This window comes from Schistocerca nitens, chromosome 2 (assembly GCF_023898315.1).
Source record: "Schistocerca nitens isolate TAMUIC-IGC-003100 chromosome 2, iqSchNite1.1, whole genome shotgun sequence".
NCBI classification, from domain to species: domain Eukaryota; kingdom Metazoa; phylum Arthropoda; class Insecta; order Orthoptera; family Acrididae; genus Schistocerca; species Schistocerca nitens.
The window spans coordinates 337,127,482-337,143,536 of record NC_064615.1 but is presented as its reverse complement, the minus strand read 5'-3'; positions in this window follow the sequence as shown (position 1 = coordinate 337,143,536).

Genomic DNA, 16,055 nt, shown 5'->3' with positions numbered 1-16,055 from the left:
TGCCTATCCGCTGCAGATCTTCCTGCATTTCGCTACAATTTTCTAATGCTGCAACTTCTCTGTATACTACAGCATCATCCGCGAAAAGCCGCATGGAACTTCCGACACTATCTACTAGGTCATTTATATATATTGTGAAAAGCAATGGTCCCATAACACTCCCCTGTGGCACGCCAGAGATTACCTTAACGTCTGTAGACGTCTCTCCATTGATAACAACATGCTGTGTTCTGTTTGCTAAAAAATCTTCAATCCAGCCACACAGCTGGTCTGATATTCCGTAGGCTCTTACTTTGTTTATCAGGCGACAGTGCGGAACTGTATCGAACGCCTTCCGGAAGTCAAGAAAAATAGCATCTACCTGGGAGCCTGTATCTAATATTTTCTGGGTCTCATGAACAAATAACGCGAGTTGGGTCTCACACGATCGCTGTTTCCGGAATCCATGTTGATTCCTACATAGTAGATTCTGGGTTTCCAAAAACGACATGATACTCGAGCAAAAAACATGTTCTAAAATTCTACAACAGATCGACGTCAGAGATATAGGCCTATAGTTTTGCGCATCTGCTCGACGACCCTTCTTGAAGACTGGGACTACCTGTGCTCTTTTCCAATCATTTGGAACCCTCCGTTCCTCTAGAGACTTGCGGTACACGGCTGTTAGAAGGGGGGCAAGTTCTTTCGCGTACTCTGTGTAGAATCGAATTGGTATCCCGTCAGGTCCAGTGGACTTTCCTCTGTTGAGTGATTCCAGTTGCTTTTCTATTCCTTGGACACTTATTTCGATGTCAGCCATTTTTTCGTTTGTGCGAGGATTTAGAGAAGGAACTGCAGTGCGGTCTTCCTCTGTAAAACAGCTTTGGAAAAAGGTGTTTAGTATCCAGTAGACATGTGTAATCCGGCAGGAAGTCTTAAGCCACTGCTGATAGTAACATGTGTTAAATATCTGGGAGTAAGCGTAAGGAGCGCTTTAAATTAGAAATACACAAAAAACTAATCGTAGGAAACGCTGATTGCAGATACACTTATTGGCCTCAGGAAGTGTAGTCCACCAGCGGAAGAGGTAGCTTAAAACCCTAATTCGACAGATGTTTCAGTATTATTTGTCGCTATGTGTTATTCAGGGGATACGACAGATGATGTAGGGAAGACCCGAGGAATAGGAGAGCGTTTCGTGGCAGGTACATTTAGTAACTATAAAAGCGTCCACGGATGTGTGTAACTAATTCCAATAGCAGTCACCACACGAGAGGCATTGTGGATTAAGAGAGGATCATGAAAGCAAAATACGAGAGCGCGCATCATTCGCGACTGAGGCAGGAAAGGAACGAACTGACAGCGGTGCACAAAATACCCTGCACCACACACCATAAGGTGGCTTGCGAAGTATAGACATAGACATAGGTGTAGATGTAGATGTGACAGGCTGCGTGTCTAATTGTCGCAAACTACTGTTTGTACCTGTGTTTACACGAAGACTTTAAAGTTATTGAAATAATTACGAAGAAAATTTATAATATCGAACAAAACAAATTAATTTCTGAAGTTAGAAAAAGACTTTGCCAATTCTGTGGTTCTGCTTGCGCTTAGAGCACTTCTATTCTTCCTGAGCCACGAAACGAATTTGTCCACTTTCTTTATAGTCTTGAAAACTTTTGGAAGTATTGTTTTCTCGGCTTATTGAGGAACTTGTACATTTAGTTTCTATTGTGAGTTGAAGAAAACACTAAACAGTGCCGGCGAGAAAACCGACCCCTGTGGTATGTCAGCAGATAACGCTAGAATATTTTCCTTCAATTGTGTCGTAATCGTTTTTCCTTGTAGATAACCGTCCAGTAGATGGATGTAGCACTGGGGAATGGTAGTCAGGGTCTATGATTTTCTCGTCAGTTTTTCTTGACATACTTTATCATAAGGTATGTACCAGTAGGGGAAGGTGGCTGCTGTTGATTTAGAGGAATTCCAGCAGTTCTTAGCATGTTTAATCATTCGTATAATTTGCATTTCTGCTCATAGTTGCCTCAGAAATACGAATTGTTCTTTCAGCCTTATTCTCCCGTTTACGGTCAGTGGTTACTGGATTCGTACTAATATTAATGTTTTCAGTACCTTGCTTATGGTGTTCAACAAGTTGATTCGTCTGTAGTTCGCTGTGAGTCTTAGGCCGTTGGTTTCGGCATTGGTATGATAGAGTTTTATCCATCACGGAAGGGGGAAAGTGAACGGAAAGCATTTGTAATGAATCTCAGTGAAAAAACCAACGGTTTCCTCGGGAGATATGTTTTTCCATCTTCATTAGTTATACGGTCTAAGTCCGTCGCAGAAGTTCCTTTCCTATTCTGGATAACTTTTTGATTTCGACGGGTATTATGGGAATTGGTGGGCTACCTTGTCTCCTGAATACCATCATAATTCCTGCGTCGTTTGGAATTCATAAATACTTTCAGCTAAGTTTTGGGCACATTTGGTTTCTGGCCTCCTCCATACGTAGGTGTAGTAGCAACCGTGACGTCACTGGTACTCACACTATCACCGTACAAAGCAATATTTTCGTTCCGCTTCTGCCACGTCCGTTTCACCTGGAGATGACTGGGTTCCACACAAGTGCAAATTGCAGTCTTTATTCTTTCTTCTTCTCCATTCCACCCTGTTTGGATTACGATGAGTCAGTCATTGCCCCGCGTGGTTTCCCTCCTATATCTCAGGTGTTTCTTCGTTGTGTGTGACCTTCTTCTTCTCTCCTCTTCCGAGATAATGGATTTTGACTTTATTTTAAATTTGTCTTGCAAACTAATTTTGTCGTGTTTAGTGCTATTCGAGCAGTTCTATCGAGAAATGACTTCTCTGTAATTTTTAATTCTCTTAGTTCCTTTTCAATTTCCGTAACCTAGGTTTCGTTATGCGATTCCGGCATAAATAAAAAATTCGTCTAGCTAGTCTATCAGAGTTCATTCTGAGAAGATATCTACAAAAATTTAGTCCCCTTTTTCACGTAGTATCCGGGAGTTTTTCAGCTCCTTTTTAAGAATTTCTTTCTTGATATGTACTCAGAACGAGATTTTCACTCTGCAGCGGAGTGTGCGCTGATATGAAACTTCCTGGCAGATTAAAACTGGGTGCCCGACCGAGACTCGAACTCGGGACCTTTGCCTTTCGCGGGCAAGTGCTCTACCAACTGTAAACTCTTCATCAATTTGGAGAAGAGTTTTGTTTCGTGTACCTCCTTAACTTATTTTATATTTTTAACTTTTTTCATATTTTCCTAAGTGTAATGAAATTTAGTCTATTTTTATCCATTTCTTGTGATTGCCATTGTTGGCTCCTTGTTTTCTTGTTGCAGTGTATGTGTTGCATTCCATCGACCACCGTGCATGTTTTCTAATTTTAGTTTAGGATGGTATTTGTTCAGTTTAGTTAAGTATGTTTTCATTTATATTTTCTCAGCTTCGAATCTAGATGTTCGCTGCCATCCCTCTGAAGTCGTCTGAATTTGGTACATTATCCGTGCTGTATTTCCAACCCTTAATTTGTTTTGTTTTCTATTTGGGACGAGTTTAAACATGATTTTAGGCAGATAATGATCCGAATCCAAGTTGGCACCCCTAAGCACTATAACATTCATAATTTCTTTGGGAAATGTTTCTTAATTACTACATAGTGAAGCTGGTATTTGGGGAAGCCCATGCTTTTTTTTCATAGTAGTCTTTTGAATGCTGCATATTTCAGAATTGGATTTTGCAGCTGGTGAAGATCTGTTATTCTGCCTGTATAAAAGTTCTGTTAGTATAATGCCATTTATGTTTCCAACAATTTTCTTATACTTTTTTCTTTGCCAGTCCGTGCATTAAAATCACCAAGAGTGATGATGTTTGTTTCTGCACGTCTGTAAAGAAGGTAGTCTGGTTGGTTCCAAAAGCTCTCCATTATTATCTTATTTTTTTCTATTGTCTCCACTTATGGGCAGATGAGCGTTAATAATATTGTACATTTTGTTTGTGCTTTTAAATGTGAGACTTGAGATTATTTCTGATTGGGAATATCGAAATAAAATTTTTTGACTCTAATAAAAGCTGTTCGAAGATATGGTACATGTTCCTTCATTCTCTTTCTTACTTTCCCTTTGTATATCATCAAACATCCTGATTCAAAATTATCTGTGGCTATATATCTCGTTTATTATAAAGCTGTTGTCAATATGTTGTGATTCTTTAATGTGTCCATTAATTTCTTAAGTTTTCCTGTTTCTAGTAATACACTCTTGGAAATGGAAAAAAGAACACATTGACACCGGTGTGTCAGACCCACCATACTTGCTCCGGACACTGCGAGAGGGCTGTACAAGCAATGATCACACGCACGGCACAGCGGACACACCAGGAACCGCGGTGTTGGCCGTCGAATGGCGCTAGCTGCGCAGCATTTGTGCACCGGACCGCAGCGACGCACGGATGCACGCCAAGACCGTAGGATCCTACGCAGTGCCGTAGGGGACCGCACCGCCACTTCCCAGCAAATTAGGGACACTGTTGCTCCTGGGGTATCGGCGAGGACCATTCGCAACCGTCTCCATGAAGCTGGGCTACGGTCCCGCACACCGTTAGGCCGTCTTCCGCTCACGCCCCAACATCGTGCAGCCCGCCTCCAGTGGTGTCGCGACGGGCGTGAATGGAGGGACGAATGGAGACGTGTCGTCTTCAGCGATGAGAGTCGCTTCTGCCTTGGTGCCAATGATGCTCGTATGCGTGTTTGGCGCCGTGCAGGTGAGCGCCACAATCAGGACTGCATACGACCGAGGCACACAGGGCCAACACCCGGCATCATGGTGTGGGGAGCGATCTCCTACACTGGCCGTACACCACTGGTGATCGTCGAGGGGACACTGAATAGTGCACGGTACATCCAAACCGTCATCGAACCCATCGTTCTACCATTCCTAGACCGGCAAGGGAACTTGCTGTTCCAACAGGACAATGCACGTCCGCATGTATCCCGTGCCACCCAACGTGCTCTAGAAGGTGTAAGTCAACTACCCTGGCCAGCAAGATCTCCGGATCTGTCCCCCATTGAGCATGTTTGGGACTGGATGAAGCGTCGTCTCACGCGGTCTGCACGTCCAGCACGAACGCTGGTCCAACTGAGGCGCCAGGTGGAAATGGCATGGCAAGCCGTTCCACAGGACTTCATCCAGTATCTCTACGATCGTCTCCATGGGAGAGTAGCAGCCTGCATTGCTGCGAAAGGTGGATATACACTGTACTAGTGCCGACATTGTGCATGCTCTGTTGCCTGTGTCTATGTGCCTGTGGTTCTGTCAGTGTGATCGTGTGATGTATCTGACCCCAGGAATATGTCAATAAAGTTTCCCCTTCCTGGGACAATGAATTCACGGTGTTCTTATTTCAATTTCCAGGAGTGTATATTCACATTAAAGGTTGCTGAGTGTAATGGTTGTTTAGTTTTCATTTTGCATGAGATTCAAAGACTCTCCAGCTTGTCTCTGCGTGGTGTAGCAGTTTCCCCAGAATCCGAATGTCTGCTTACATGCTTTCGTACAGTGGGTCATTCACCTAGGGGTAACGTATTTTTCGCTAAACACTTCCATGTTCCATAAAAGTTTTGTTTGTAGTGACCCTAAGGCCACAGTTATTCATACAAGACTGTAAATCGAAGAAGTAGTTTTTCTGCTCTCTCTGCCGTTGGGAGGTTCTGTTCTTCATCAATCGTTAACACTGCTGGCCGCTTTTCACGTAGTAAACTTGGACAGGGACTCTATAACAGGGTCTTACTAGCAAGGTGGCCCCTGGTTTTTTTAACGAGGCTGTTACCCCATCCTTTCCTACTTTTCCATCACTTGCGAGATGGGGCCCCAGGCTTTGGACCAATAATAGCAGAGTTGTGTCTTTATTCATTTTATATAACAATTACATATATAGTTCTTTTTGTTACGTTGTACCTGAAACCGTCAGCACTCATGATGAAAAAGTGCCATCAAATGCAATATTATGTCTAAGCAGGTTCAACTTTTGCCAATTTTCCTGCACCGAGTAGTCATAGATACCTCTCCCACTCATTCCTGCATTAAATCATGAGCACGCATGACTCAGTGCTGCTACCCCCACTTTCACTCAGTATTTTGTAGACAGCGGGAGTTTCAAGACCACATTATCTGTTACAGGCCTCATTAGCTGGCGTAGTTTAGGTGGAAGACTGAAGACTAATTTGATATTATGTCTCCTTGGGAGATGGTTAATCATCGCATGCAGTATTTCATTGTTGCTATAATCATTCTCATAGAAGACATTGCGAAGATTCCTCATGGCATATTTTTTAGAATGAGCGACAGCTTCTGCTAGGTGAACTGATGCCCTCAGAACTGTTTGCTTTTGAGCTGAGTGGTGTTGGCTGAAAGTGTACGCATAGGGATCAGCATCAGAGAGTTTTCTGTTACACCCCATGCTTGAGACGTCTATTTCGTATTCGGCAGAGAGGAGCGTCAAATGCAAGGCAGAGCCTAGATGAACAGCAATGGTGTGGAGGTGGCTCTCTGGAGAAAATTAGGGTGTGTTGTGATATTTTTTACATCGTCCACTGGTCGTCTGCTAAGATGCGCTCCTCTCCAATTCGTCTGATGTCCGCCGCTGAATCCCGACAATGATCTGGCATCGACCAAAGTCCACCAGCGGAACTGTATGGTCTTTCGTCGACGGACATCCATCCGCGAAATCTATTCAGACCGCCACCTACCGAAGTTCGGTTGTGAATGTTAAAACTTGGCATTCTTGTACACTCTACACCCTTTTTTCCGGTCAGAAAATTGCCTGTTGACAACAGCAAAATTACAAAACACTATGGCCCAATAGCAAGTTTTCCCTTCAGCATACAGAGTCTTGCTAAAATAGCACGTCACCTTCAGACGCTGATCATGCCACAAAACTCTCCGCCGCTGCTAAAAAACGTGAGCACCAGCTCTGTGCTCGTGACGTCACGTTATAACAAGCCATTCCCATGTCTTCACATACATGGAATTAGCCTTGAGAGAGGACGAGTCACTCTCACTATTGTCCACATTCAAGGGTACAAACTAATGTTGATGTTTCAACCAAGACAACGTATTTGTGAGATGACTGGAAGTTTTCTGCATGAGCAGGCATGATGGAAGCGTGTACGTTCTCGATGCTTGTAGGGTTTTTATAGTGACTCTTCTTCGAATAGTATTTTTTTGGAGTTGGGAAGTAGCTGGCAGTTTAGTCATTTAACAGTAAATCTCGCAGTGGATGCTTGAGGCTTGAAAGCCATGTGCAGCTATTAGGGAAAGGATCATCTCGAAGCATTTACTGGGGACAAAATGCTGGGCCCAAGAACTTCTCCCATGATGTGTAGTCAATGTGTTCGGTCGATGAGGTGGAAAAACGGTCTGCCTGGACTTACTTGTTAGGTGCCTCCTGTTACAGCAGTGGGCAGGAGCGTGAGAGAAATCTAGGTCACCCAGCCAACGCATTATAACAGTGTCATAAACGCCGTTGATGAACAGGATTGGAGGCCATAAAAATTCGCGAGTGCTCATCGTCGTCCGGATGATATCAAAGAAGCCACCAGGTGATTTCGTCCCTTGGCCTAAGGAGTTTTTTGGGAAGCGTCAGGCGTTTAAAACAATTTTGGAAGACGACTCTGAAATGATCGACGTTGGTACATAAAAGTACTTCTCGTAGTTTAGCCAAGGCCACTGGTTGGACATGCGGTAATGTTCAATCTGTCCACATAACGATTACAGGGAAACTCAAAATAAGGTGCTGCCTATAGTGATCATGGAAATAAACAAGTCAGGAGCGGAACATCTTCTCTCTGCATAGGAATCTGTGAGTCAGGGATCGGTCGCTTCTCCTCAAAAGAGAAGAAGAATATTGGTAACTTAGATTAGGATTGGCCGATGAGTAGAGCAGACAAGTTGGAGGGGAGGCATAGAGCTTGTGGAGTCTTGTGATTGGTGTGAAAGCCTTGTGCAGGCAGTTGTGGGAGTGCCTAGGCAGAGTTTACTGAGGTTTGATGGAAAGTGAGGAAACGACATACTTGGTCTTCCAGTTCAGATTCCTCTCTGGAGTGGGTCTTTGGATTCAGACTCCAGTCTGGAGTGAATATTGGTTTAACTTTTATTATGAGTGGGATGCAATTGGGACATTTGTCCAGAGTGTGACTGCACACTGTGTCTGGTCTTGACTAGGAAGCCTGTGCTGAGGACTTAGCTGTACCAACAGCTTAGATATCAGTCGTCTCAGACAGTTCACTGTGGTAAGGGGTGTCCTATTCATGACAGGCCTGCCACTCTGATGTTTGATCTCCTTGTGCACACTGCTGTATAAAAGAATCAGACTGGTCCATAGCATGAACGGCAAACGGGAGTGTCACACTCTGGAATCTGCTGAGATTTCTGGGTTCTGTTAGAGAGTAATTGCAATCCATCTAACAGATCACCGGCGATGACTCTGCATATTTCATGCCAGTGATAGGGAATTACAGGCGCCCACATCGCTGCTCCACAGATGTTTGAACCAAGACCGTCACTTGAGACAGCATCGCACATCGAGAAAACGGATATTGTAATGCTTCTCCGGGATGTTAGGGCAAATTAGATCACAATCTCGCCACTTATTCTCTGCTGCAACAACGTAGTATAACAAGAAGTGAAGAATAAATCCATCTAGGTCTATTCAGCGTCAAATAATTTCAAACTGCATTATCCATATCTTGAGCCAGAGTAAATAATTCAATCAGAATAGCCTTAATCTTTGCCAACCAGCCACCACACAGAGTTGTTAACAGTTCGTTGTATATTTGTGCTGCCATCAGATCACGTTTCTTTTTTTGTCATCATGCTTAACACGCATTTCTGTCCAATTTTTAATCAATAAACTTGTGTCATTACTTTTATAAAAGATCAATCCGGTGTCGATGTATTAATCACCTATCAACAATTGTCCCAGACCCACAAAGTCAATCCCTGTCCTCTGTCCATTCTTCGTAACATTTTCTGCTCACCTATATAAGCTCCAGTGTGTTGTGTTTTCCAACATACTCTACAGCATTCAGAAATTAATAAGCCCTTCATCATATTGAAGAAGGGAAATTACATAGGGTATTATGCTACCAGTGACTGTTGTCCAAAACCTGTAACAAATCTTTTCTTATTGCAATCCCCACACTTCACTTTCTCTAAATCACTATAACGATAACAAAATTCATGAAAAAAAGTTTGCAAATTTGACTTCCATGATTCATAACACCCCCTACCTACGGAAATTTTGCACTGTGAGTGATCCTCATGAGTTAGGTAAAGGGGCAGTGATAAGAAAAATTTTGCGGCCACCAACCCAAAAGATTTATGTGTAACTGTCTGGCTTTTTCGTATGACAGTCGAGAGTGTTGAGTATTAATGAATCTACTGGCTCTGCTAACCTTAGTGTGTAAGCAGCAATTAATTAAAACATGTAAGAAAATCATTAACTCCCGAGGAGACCTGCCTAAACTTAATCTAATGCAGGAGTGAGTGCTTAAGTCATTTCCTTTAGAATTAGGATATGCATTAACGATAACAATAAATAACGACTTATATTCCATCAGATCAAACGCAAACAAACAAATCTTCTCTCACAGGTCACAGTAAACATTACGTTAAACACCATAAATTATAAATATTCTGACTGAAGGTCCCTACATATTCTGTAACTAATATATATTTTGCATTCAATGGATTGTGCTCTACAATTACAATGTACATATGAAAGTCAAAATTTTGTCAACATTAGATGCAGCTTAACTACAATTAACACTGATAATAAGACGCAGAGAGTCTGAATATTATGAAGTCACAGGTTTGTGAAACTGAGTAAACATCACATGTTAACATATACTCATAGAAAATTTTCTTACATCTACGCATGTTTTCAGATTTCTGAACAGTTAAATGAATATTACATAAAGTGACCCTCGTAAGATTGTCTGGTTTATGTACTTACTGAACTACTGTCTGTCAAAACATAGTGAGTATTCATGACAAAGGAAAACAAACATAGAATTATCATTTTTAAAGGCTGAATGTGTGATTCCTAACATGTGTAGTTAGCACACCCTCAAACATTGACAATATAAGACTTGAAAGAGTAGAAGAATAATACAATAAAAATCCATAAGACATTGATATTAAATACTTACAAAATCCACATAACTGAACTGAGTCAGACCCTTTAGATACCTTCTTTATTTACCTTACGTGCGCACTGGGTTCATAACCGTCACACGAGCGTTGTGGGATCACTTAAGGCACAATTTACTATGGGAACGCAAGCAGAATATTTTGAAGCAGCCAATTTATCATCGCTCGCTGCAGCGGCGTGTCGCAACTTGTGGGAAAAGTCATTGCAGAGGACAGTAGATGGACCTCCTTCCACTCTCCTTGTGGTCCAGGGAGGGGTGACAGTGATGCTGTGCTCCTTGTCCATTGTTGCATGTCCAGGAGCAAGCAGTCATTGGCATTACCAAAGTTACTGCAGATGTAACTGGTGCTGAGTTATTTGTTTCTTCTACTGTATGCTGACAGTGATGCTTAAATGCTCCTTCGAGTTGAACAGGAGGTTTTGATGGACTTTGATGGATGAGCATTCTGCTACTCAGTTTCAAATTCTGCTGATCTGGGTCGCTTCCCACCCACGATACCAGAAGGAATTTCTCGTTATGAGAACAGAAATTCTTGTTGACTTTTGCTACCTAGCCCAGAACTGCTTGATGGTGGAATCTGGCTAATGGACACTGGCTTTCACCATGAGTATTGGACAGTGTGACACATTGTGCAGCTGACATTTTGATTCAAGAACAGCATGTGGCAGATATTTGTTAAATGTTGCCTAACATCAGCCTAACCATTTCGAAGTGCTCTCATAGATTGCGTGAATCCCTCGTTGTCATCACTTTACTGCAGCAGACTGGTGTTTACCTTTTGCGCCATACCAGTCAAATGGTTCAAATGGCTCTGAGCACTATGGGACTTAGCATCTGAGGTCATCAGTCCCCTAGAACTTAGAACTACTTAAACCTAACTAACCTAAGGACAGCACACACATCCATGCCCGAGGCAGGATTCGAACCTGCGACCGTAGATGTCGCTCGGTTCCAGTTGAAGCGCCTAGAACCGCTCGGTCACACCGGTCGGCCATGCCACTCACCTGTGCATCTCTGGGACTCCTCCATTGTCCTCTGCAGTCCCTGGTGCTTTCAGTGCCCTGCTGAAAGCCACCTGTCAGCTGAGGCTGGCTGACCTTGACTGCAGCCAGCGACTGATGGGAAGTACCCCCAAGCTGCATGCTGGATGTTACCTGCGTGTCTCCACACCTAGTCTCCGTGTGGCCCTGCAGAGTTCTTTATGATCAGTGTCAGTACACGAAATCCTGTTATCTAAAGTACTTCCTAACAAATATCCCTAAGATTGAACAAAATGAATTTAGTGTAACCAATAAACGACAAAATTAGATATCGCACAGTTGGCCCAACTAACATTAATGTGAATTATTTATAAAACTTGCAAGGAGTATATCAGGATTGTCCACCCTCAAGTAGTTGGTGCCTATTTTAATTCAAGCTATGCAATAGGTCACAACATGGTACCTGGTTGTCGTCGATCATAATTCCGTCGATCAGTAATAGGTTGGTCACGTGTTAGTTACCTCTTTGTTACCTCAGTGGGTTTCAATGCCATCCAGTCCTAGTCTCATACCTAAATTAGATTCATTTGGATCGGAGCACCTAACTGGTCTTGAAGTATATGTTAGTAACACTCATGGAGAATTACCAACATTTAAATATTATCCTGTACCAACTGTTGCCATTATCCCGCTGGGTTTGTCTTCGATGTCAAGTACTCCCCCGATTTCTCGCAGACAAATATCTCGCATACACATGTTTTTCTGCCACTCACTATTAGTCATACAATTTTCCAATAGATTACTGTGTGAAGCTGGCTGAGTTATTTATCAAGTTATCTTCAGTGTCATACCTCATGTACCTTTACGCAAAATATTGGCTATAATTTTCTCCCTTTTTACTATTCGACATGTCCCTCATTCCTGTAACCTTCTCTTCACTCTTATTGGTTGTCCTTTCCACTGTCCTCCTAACGCTGTACTCTAATAAACATAGAATCACACATCCCATATCATGAAGTAACTATATCACTAAATCTACATTTCACCTCCACTGAACACTTAACAACGCTACATGTCGACCAATACATCTCTCCTCTCATCTCGTATCAAATCTTACCAAGGTAACTTATGCTACAATCATATAAAGTAGACGGGAAGAAAGATATTTGGGAATGGAGAAAGAAACATACAATATAAATTACACACAGTATGCTAAATAATATAAACTTATAATCATACACCGTTCATGACCACAAACAAACTACTTAATGTAACTTACAATATACACAATTATATTAGAAATAAACTTCTTAACTTTACTCAACTATGCATTAAATTTAATCTTCAGGAATCAGCAATCACTTCCTCTTCTCTACCACTGTGCATATAAATCGTTTCTGTCCCGGACCCCACCTGTCACCTGTATCAGAGCTCTGTTATTGACATAACATCTATGTCCGTTACTTTTCATCCTGATCCGATTAAATTGATGATTGTTTTACTCATTATTACCATAACAGCATAGGTTATCTAGCCATTTATGTGGTCCAACTCACTGCACGATCATATGCCATCGCCTTCTCCTCTCTCTCTCTTTCTCTGTCTCACCGCATTCAGTCCACCACCTATGTTTCATCCACCCCCTGTATTCATTAATATTCTCTTTTCTTTTCCAAAGTAGTGCCCCACGAAAATTCTTCGGCTGTTTGTCGTTGCACAACCAAAGGAATTCAGTAACAAAGAAAGGTTTGTTGGGGTATAAATTATTTTTCACTGCGTTTCGTTAACCACTATGACAGTGTTATCGAATCCATATCCTTTTGTGTCAGTAATTATATCAGCTAGTCATTAATAGCATTTTGTTCCATTCGTTTTTAAGGTAATTTTCAGTATTTTCTCCCGGAATGCCATAACAGACAAACACTTCGTAACCATGGGTAGCACCGTGTTCACTGCCTCCAGGTAAAGGCGTTTCCATTCGAGTTATTTTGTAGGGAAACACTTATTAAATAGCAGAACCAAAGGCACTGCATGAATCAAAGTCCCATCGCCTTCAACTCCTTGTACATGTAGGGTAACACATACAGCACACAATTTCTCATTTCTTGTTCATCCATTGACAGTACGCCACCTGCTTCACCAATCCTGTATATATTGATCACGTCTGCATTCTTGAGGCTCACATGTGCTGCTTCAGGGACCGCTTCTGCATTTCCGTTGTCACACATTTACCCTCCCTCAAAAGCCACTATTGTTCTTCAGCCACGTCTCCTATTCTTCACTCTTGGTTCCAAAGACATTTCCCTCAAATTCTTCCAATTCCGGGAGCAGCTCCACGTTTGTGACCATCAGTATGATCTTGTCCTCTGTTTTGCTCAACGCATCTACTGTCTTTCCGTAATTCTGGTCCTGCATTTGGCGCATGGCGTTTTCTAATTTTTGCCCACAGACCTTTCTCTAAGTGGTCCATACGCTGCTCTGACTCACTCACCTGTCTCACTCGCTCTTCCTGTTGCTTCTGTAAATTGTTGATTCTTTTATCTAAATTCGATTTGGCCTCAAAACTAAATTCCTCTATTCTCTTAAACTCTTCCTTTGCCTCTGTGGCTTCCCTCAGCTTATTGAACTTTATACTGAGCATCCTGTGAAATTTTATTTGTTTCCGCTGCCAATTTCGCAATCCTTTTTGTTTGCCCCTTTTCGTCCCAATTTTCGTCCTGTGTTCATTCCCTTGTGTCCTTATTTATTTGTTTCCCAAGACTTTAAATTTTTTCTTCACTCCCTTCAAAAAGTCTGTTATATTGAACTCGTCATTTCCCATTTAGCTCGTTCTGTCGGTTTAAACTGCTCCTCTTCGTTTGATCTTCCATTCTCTTCCACCTCCAGGCTATGAATAATTACTACTGTTTCTGTATCTTGATGTCGGCTTTCTTCGGTTTCCTCTTGAGCACGGTCGTTTGCTGTACCGGTTTCGTTCTCTAATTACCTGGTATCCGTTACATTGCCCTCATGATTTCCACTTACCGTGCTTGACTATTCCGCGGTACAAGTAACGTGATGATACCTTCCTTCTTGGAGTAGTATGTGTTTGGTACCAGCTGTGGCTTCGCCCTTGTTAGAGAGTTGTACCATATCTCGTACTCACAAAGTTCACAAATGACAAATCTGAGTGTGAGTATCACAAATTCAGTTGACGATATATTCAGTACTCTATTTAGTGCTACGAGGTATGATGTGTAGAGCCACAGAGATGCTCTACTTTTTATTCCGTGAAATGTAATCGCCCTCATTTCTACTGTTAAATTTTATCTGAGAAGGTTCCTCAGTTTATCCAAATAATGCAGTTATAGTTTGTGATTGTGTAATAGAAGAATCCAGGTACCTCTCTTAATGGTTTTATCGACCCAACCAAGAAAACAAATTATTGGCTGAATACTTCTCTGAGATGTACCCTATCAATTTACATGTGCATAACTATGAATAGGTAAAGCGATATTAGGCTCAAAGTATAGATCCTAAAGTAGGAGATTTGCATGATAATTAACGTGACAGGAAAGTATCCGAAAATAACAATGTTCCCTTTAAAGAATCTTATTTAATTCATTAAAACATCAGTCGTCTTACTCATGAGGAGAGAAAGTGAAAGAGCTGTAACTTTAAGAACGCTCTGATTATACAAATTATTATGTACAGCGGTGCTAATCTACTACCTGGCAAAATTGCATTCACTTTGTAAGTAGGCTGTTTAGGCTTTTCTGTTGCTAACGCCACGTAGCTCTCTGTATGAAAATCACTGGCTGTGCTGTGTGCAGTCTGTGGATGGTTTGCATTGTTGTTTGCTATCGTAGTGTTGGGCAGGTGGATGTGAACAGCGCGTAGCGTTGCGCAATTGGAGGTGAGCCGCCAACAGTGGTGGATGTGGGGAGAGAGATGGCGGAGTTTTGAGAGCGGATGATCTGGACATGCGTCCATCAGAGACAGTAAGTTGGTAAGACTGGATGTCATGAACTGATATACATATTATGGATTTTGAACACTATTAAGGTAAATACATTGTTTGTTCTCTATCAAAGTCTTTCATTTGCTAACTATGCCTGTCAGTAGTTAGTGCCTTCAGTAGTTAGAATCTTTTATTTAGCTGGCAGTAGTGGCGCTTTGCAGTAGTTCGAGTAACGAAGGTTTTTGTGAGGTAAGTGAGTCATGAAAGGTATAGGTTATTGTTAGTCAGGGCCATTCTTTTGTAGGGATTATTAAAAGTCAGATCGCGTTGCGCTAAAAATATTGTGTGTCGGTTTAGTGATGATCAGAATAAGTAAAGAGAGTAATGTCTGAGTACGTTCAGTTTTGATCAGCTGTTTGAAAATCAAATTACGTAAAACGTTTTCCAGCACAGTAATTCATAAATTTTTCTAAGGGGACGTTGCAACTTAAATGAAATCCCGATCTGAGACTCAAATTTAACCCAAAAAATTCCTGCAAGAAACACTGTGACTCGCAGCTTGTTGACTGATTAAAGCGATCGTACATCAAACACATGAAAGTTGAAGCTGGGATGCACCGAGATGAACGGCCCTGATGTGGACGCCAAAGGAAACGAGGGCACACCGTCCTCTCATCATCTGCTAAGACGTGCCCCACTGCATTTCGTTCTCCAATAAACCCCGAAAACGATGTTGCATCGTTCGCAGTTCGCCAGCAAATCTCTATCGACGGTCCTCGATGGAAGTCCTCCCACACAGTCTCCACAGATTGCCACCAACCGAAGTCTGCAGTGAATATTACAATTTGGCTTCCCTTTATGCTCTGAACTATTTTTTCCCGCCGAACAGTGTTTGTGGCGAATAGAAAAATTACAGAACAATG